The sequence below is a fragment of the Pseudophryne corroboree genome, chromosome 2, assembly GCF_028390025.1.
Source record: "Pseudophryne corroboree isolate aPseCor3 chromosome 2, aPseCor3.hap2, whole genome shotgun sequence".
Classification (NCBI taxonomy): Eukaryota; Metazoa; Chordata; class Amphibia; order Anura; family Myobatrachidae; genus Pseudophryne; species Pseudophryne corroboree.
In genome coordinates this window covers 664,725,447-664,732,284 of record NC_086445.1, presented here as the reverse complement: position 1 = coordinate 664,732,284, position 6,838 = coordinate 664,725,447, and the positions used below count along the sequence as shown (strand labels likewise).

At 40.1% G+C, this 6,838-nt stretch overlaps 4 pseudogenes; 2 read left to right on the top strand and 2 right to left on the bottom strand.

Moving 5' to 3' along the window:
- Positions 1-1,208: 1,208 nt before the first annotated feature.
- On the bottom strand, positions 1,209-1,328 carry LOC135051813 (5S ribosomal RNA; annotated as a pseudogene).
- A 326-nt stretch (positions 1,329-1,654) lies between these two features.
- LOC135052990 (5S ribosomal RNA) lies at positions 1,655-1,774 on the bottom strand (annotated as a pseudogene).
- Positions 1,775-3,991: 2,217 nt separating this feature from the next.
- Positions 3,992-4,111, top strand: LOC135054317 (5S ribosomal RNA; annotated as a pseudogene).
- A 323-nt stretch (positions 4,112-4,434) lies between these two features.
- On the top strand, positions 4,435-4,554 carry LOC135051386 (5S ribosomal RNA; annotated as a pseudogene).
- Positions 4,555-6,838: the final 2,284 nt, after the last annotated feature.

Sequence of the window (6,838 nt, the reverse complement as noted above, 5' to 3'; positions counted from 1 at the left end):
GGGGGAGGGGTGGAGGGGGTAAGAATACCAAATTGATTTCTCACAAATATTTAAAATGCCCGCTCTAATATATATTGTAAATGCCAGCACCTCTTATTACCATATACGATAAAAGTGCGCTGTACATCGCAAAACACTTTATCCCATAAGAGAAAACAATACACCCACACATTATCTGAGTTCCAAAGCTCATTGAAGTATATATTTGCTATTAAAAGGATATGGATTCAATATATATTACAAAGTACAGTATACCTATAGTTACATGGTTACACTCACACAGTAAGCAGTTAAAACATACAATTACATACAATTACATACAGTTTCAGTTACATGCCAGCAATACAATTACCATATCTTTCTCATATAAATTTGTCTCTCCATATGACTCTCTCTCTCTGTAAAATCATGCAAGACCTCCATCTTCCTCTGAGACCAAAAAGGAACTACTTTCCTGTGTGACCAGCAAAATGTGGTAACTAGTTTCTGGGGGAGGGGTTCATGATGAGTCACTATTATCTTTGTATATGCTGATCAGGTTCAGTCTTGAAGACTGCCAAAGGGCTGGCCTGAGTTCCCTGTAAACTGTAACATTCATTGTTCTAACAAAGTGATTTTAGCTTTTATACATGTAATCATAACTATTCGCTGCAATGTCCTACAACTTCATAACAAGTATTAAATTAATATACACATTAAGCTGGTTGTTTTAATAGTAAACATGACCGGTCTATCTTGTTTAGTTCAAATAACACTCATTCATAACATTACTTCATTAGATAATTTTAAATCAAGAAAAACCAAAACAGAGAAGTGTTGGAAAGTAGACTCTTTTTTGGGAGCACTCTAATTCAGAGGGTAACATTGTAACATGTTGATACTGATAAAAACATTTTTAATAAGTAAATCATAAAATAGGATTTAAGGAGTATCTGCGTATGAATATAGAAGCTTCGCGAAAATATGAAAAAAGATTATAAATCATGCGTGATATCCATATCACAATCTACCAGTTGCCGGAAATTAATAGCTGTGGTACCAAAATTAATTAAACATTGCACATTGAAACTCATGTAATATGTGACCATCATTTATTCTGCAGATATCTATTATGGATTATTATAAATGCAGAGAATTAAATCATTGGTCATGTGAAAAACGAGTACCCAATAATATATGTATAAGTGACACTGTGTTGGGGAGTCAATTTGTTGCAGTACCAGGGTGTTCAGAGGTGGTCTCCCATCCTAGTACTAACCCGGACTTTCACTGCTTAGCTTCCAAGGTCAGAAGAGATTGGGCATCTCCAGTGAGGTATGACCGCAAATATTGTACTCACCCTCTTGAGTCACCCAGGTATATATAGTATGACCGCTATATATTAAGGGTTTGTTAAACATATATGGTACAATGGTCAACAGAACAATGAGATTATGTGCAGCCACCTGGTTTGGTCACCACCATGTGACACATCAGCCACAAGAGAAATACACACATGAGTGACGGCCTGTTATGTGGGAAAAATTCTTTGACACCACACAACGTCCACAAATAGAACTTGCCTTTCACAGATGCAGAAAATTAAATCATTATTCATGTGAGAACCAAGTATCCAATAATATATGTATAAGTGACACTGTATTGGGGAATCAATTTATTGCAGTACCAGGGTGTTCAGAGGTGGTCACCCATCCTAGTACTAACCCGGCCTTTCACTGCTTAGCTTCCAAGGTCAGAAGAGATTGGGCATTTCCAGTGAGGTATGACCGCAAATATTGTACTCACCCTCTTGAGTCACCCAGGTTTATATAGTGTAACCGCTATATATTAAGGATTTGTAAACATATATGGTACAATATATGGAAATAAAAGCTGCGCATTCACCACACTTTCCTTAGAAATGCTTTCAGTCCTTAATTGATATCCTGGATCCCGTTTTCTATATGATGTATGCTGCCGCTGCCTCCTTTAGGGAGTAGAACCACCACTCCCAACGTGCATGTAGTGAAAGAAGAAATGGAGGGCGCAGATATAAATATACAAGTTCACAATTCCATTTATTTCTAACATATGCTCACATACATCTTGGTTAAAAACGGTGCACTTAGTCCTCCGGTCTCTCCAGCATCGGACCCGATTCCACCCGTCGATGAATCACCTTCAAACGCAGGGTTTCACGGATACCGTTTGCTTCTCCACCGGGACCAGGATCAGTTTTGGACCGTCTGTCCTTTGCTCCACAGACTTCGTCCATTGACGAAACGCGTTGGGCGTGGCCTGTGGAGCAAAGGACAGACGGTCCAAAACTGATCCTGGTCCCGGTGGAGAAGCAAACGGTATCCGTGAAACCCTGCGTTTGAAGGTGATTCATCGACGGGTGGAATCGGGTCCGATGCTGGAGAGACCGGAGGACTAAGTGCACCGTTTTTAACCAAGATGTATGTGAGCATATGTTAGAAATAAATGGAATTGTGAACTTGTATATTTATATCTGCGCCCTCCATTTCTTCTTTCAATATATGGTACAATGGTCAACAGAAAAATTAGATTATGTGCAGCCACCTGGCTTAGTCACCATGTGACACATCAGCCACAAGAAAGGTACACACATGAGTGAAGGCCTATTATGTGGGAAAAATTCCTTGACACCACACAACGTCCACAATTAGGACTTGCCTTTCACTCCTAGAAAGTCCTAGGGGCACCAGAACGGCCGTATCAGGTTATACCAATTTATAGGTGCACAATATAATTATACTGCACAGACTGCAAGTATAGCAGTAAATTTACAAAATAATAAGATATAGTTATTCACCCCTATGCACTAAACCAGACAAATGCTAAAATATTTTTTATGACTAGTGCTGGAACCTGTAGCAAATCCCTGCGCTGTTATGGGAAAGCAGGCTTTAACTAAGTGCTTGCAAGCAGATCACTGCTGGTGTTGTAGAAAACTTGCACAGTTTTTAAATAAATGAACATGATGAGCACTAAAGTTCAGAGCATTTGCTGGAATATGCAGTTATTGAATGAATGAGATCAATTTCAGGAAAGAGACTGACAATAATCCCAGTGATGTTGGTAATAACTTGCTATTGTTATTTGTAGCATGTATAAATTACCCCAGCATTGTATACCTTTATTGGTGGAGAGAAGGAGGCAATTAGGTCCTTATGGTATTGCTGGCTGGGACAGTTTATCCAGTAGTGCTCTTAACCATGATTAAAGACGTGACAAGGTAGCTATAATTAGAAATACAGTATCTCAGTTGTTTCAAATGTTGGTATACATGGTTGCTGACCATGCATACAGTGCTCTAATGGCTGCTGGTTGCTCAAAAATCTGTGCTGACACGCTGAGTTATTTAGGTGAAGTTCACAAAACGGGGTGCAAGGTATACGATACCAACTCCAGTAATGGTGCCGTCACTGAGGGACCCGCTTGCCGACATGCCTGGGCTCCGGGGGCTACAGCGGCGTATGGCCGGAGTCTCACCGTCCGAGGAACGGAGCTTCGTGGCCGTTGCCTGGTGACCGTTCTAGGGATTCAGGCTGGTGCGGTCACGTGTGCGCATCACGTGATCGCAATCCTTCCTTCCTGATGTACGTTTCGCATAGTGAGCTTGATCACAGGACGTCCTAGGGATTCCGGCTGGTGCGGTCACGTGTGCGCATCACGTGATCGCAATCCTTCCTTCCTGACGTACGTTTCGCATAGTGAGCTTGATCACAGGACGTCCTAGGACTTTCTAGGAGTGAAAGGCAAGTCCTAATTGTGGACGTTGTGTGGTGTCAAGGAATTTTTCCCACATAATAGGCCTTCACTCATGTGTGTACCTTTCTTGTGGCTGATGTGTCACATGGTGACTAAGCCAGGTGGCTGCACATAATCTAATTTTTCTGTTGACCATTGTACCATATATGTTTACAAATCCTTAATATATAGCGGTTACACTATATAAACCTGGGTGACTCAAGAGGGTGAGTACAATATTTGCGGTCATACCTCACTGGAGATGCCCAATCTCTTCTGACCTTGGAAGCTAAGCAGTGAAAGGCCGGGTTAGTACTAGGATGGGTGACCACCTCTGAACACCCTGGTACTGCAATAAATTGATTCCCCAATACAGTGTCACTTATACATATATTATTGGATACTTGGTTCTCACATGAATAATGATTTAATTTTCTGCATCTGTGAAAGGCAAGTCCTATTTGTGGACGTTGTGTGGTGTCAAAGAATTTTTCCCACATAACAGGCCGTCACTCATGTGTGTATTTCTCTTGTGGCTGATGTGTCACATGGTGACCAAACCAGGTGGCTGCACATAATCTCATTGTTCTGTTGACCATTGTACCATATATGTTTAACAAACCCTTAATATATAGCGGTCATACTATATATGCCTGGGTGACTCAAGAGGGTGAGTACAATATTTGCGGTCATACCTCACTGGAGATGCCCAATCTCTTCTGACCTTGGAAGCTAAGCAGTGAAAGGCCGGGTTAGTACTAGGATGGGAGACCACCTCTGAACACCCTGGTACTGCAACAAATTGACTCCCCAACACAGTGTCACTTATACATATATTATTGGGTACTCGTTATTCACATGACCAATGATTTAATTCTCTGCATTTATAATAATCCATAATGGATATCTGCAGAATAAATGATGGTCACATATTACATGAGTTTCAATGTGCAATGTTTAATTAATTTTGGTACCACAGCTATTAATTTCCGGCAACTGGTAGATTGTGATATGGATATCACGCATGATTTATAATCTTTTTTCATATTTTCGCGAAGCTTCTATATTCATACGCAGATACTCCTTAAATCCTATTTTATGATTTACTTATTAAAAATGTTTTTATCAGTATCAACATGTTACAATGTTACCCTCTGAATTAGAGTGCTCCCAAAAAAGAGTCTACTTTCCAACACTTCTCTGTTTTGGTTTTTCTTGACTGTTAAATTTGACTATTGGGAGCACCACTGAAAGCAACAAGCATTGGTATTAGGATTGATTATCCACACACATTTTGTTGCTATATCTAGAAGCAATTCAGTGATAATTCAGTTTTTCAGAGGTTACTATCTACCTGATTAAGGACTTGTGCAGTTCCCACTTCTTTTCTTTCAAATAATTTTAAATCATCATGATGTCTGGCGCTTGATATTATAATTATGTTCTGTATGAAATAAGTGTCGAATCCATCTCTGTGGCATGTCCGTGTAAATGCGTGTGTTACCATATATTGCTGTGCTCGCCGCGCGTATTTGCAAGTATAGCAACTTAAATGTGTGTAGTTTGTATGTTCTCTTTATGTAATATTTTTTTTTACTTCGACAGTCCACCCTTTGGCAATAAACAATAACTGCCATCAATTATTAACATAAGAAAAAAATATTTCATACCATAATCGGTGACCTAGACACAAGTATGTATGCATTTCGCAAATCAGACGCTTGACTATATTTGGGGAAGACAGGGAGGAGGACGAGACATCCTCTATATGCACTCAGCGGTCACGGGACCATTGGTTGGGTGTGGGACAACATTCAACCTATAGAGTATGCTGGTACAGTGCTTTGGCCTATAATGTCTGATTTGCGACGAACATTTCACACATACATGTACCTACGTCTTTGTACACTGATGTTTGGATTCAATTGAGGTTCTGCTGGGTAGGTGAAGAAGACACAAACAAATCGTGACAGTGACATATAAAATTTTCATGATCTACATATTCCTATCATTTTCTGAACATTGTTTCCATTTCTGGTATATATGCTAGGTCTTGAACAAGGGTTATAAGTAGTGTCCTTCCTAAATAACTTAAACCTTCGGAGTTCGGTGAGAGCCACTCATAAACCTTTCTTCCACATATATTAATGAGCTCTTTATCTGCAATGTGTGAATAGCCATTGTCTGACTGTTCCTGTTTACCTCTGAACTCCATAACTACTAGACCTTTGATTTTTCTCTGATTTTAACAAACTGATCGGCTAATCCTGGGGTCCTATAAGGAGATCACTCCTTCCTACAGAACCAGTTCCAGTTCCACACTCGACACCTCATAAAAAAAACCTCGCAAAAATAGAATATCCTGAAAGAAAATGTTTGTCAGCGGGAAAGAGAGAAAAGAGAAATAGAACAAAACAACTCTTGTTCATAACAAATCAATTACAATGACTGGTCTTTCTGCAGTCCTTTAGTACGCTCAGGTAGTGTCCAACAGTGCCGCCTCTCAGTCTTCACGGAACAGAGTCTCTGGTGATACTTTTGCGATCTCTTTGCTTTGCTCTTTGAATACACAGTTCACTTGGAACACACAGTTCACTTCGAACACACAAACTCGATGAATGTGAGCAATAAACTACTTTGTCACGAGTTCTCTCCGGGTCAGCGACCTTCTTGCAGTGGGATGAGTGGACCCAAGTCTTTCTTTCGGTGACCTTTAGTGCTGTCAACAAATCTTGGTATGGTCCTTCCCACCTGTCCATTAGGCAACCTGAGCGTAAGGGCAATCACACAGTCTCTTGGTTCATAATCAATACAGTTAGCATTTGGCATACCAGCAATCAACAGTTTCAAGTTCTTTTGTCAAGTTCTCAAATGCTGGCTCATCTCAACAAGGTACTGTACTGTCACCTCATTGGTGTATTTCTGATTATTGTGCGGATCAATCATGACATGAGGTTGTCTTCCAAAAACAACCAAAAAAGACACAAATACCAAAACAAAAACAAATTTCGAAGAGGTTGATTCGTCGAGTGAAGATCTGGGAGTGGTTTCGAAGCTACATAATACTAGTGGCAGTATCTATGAT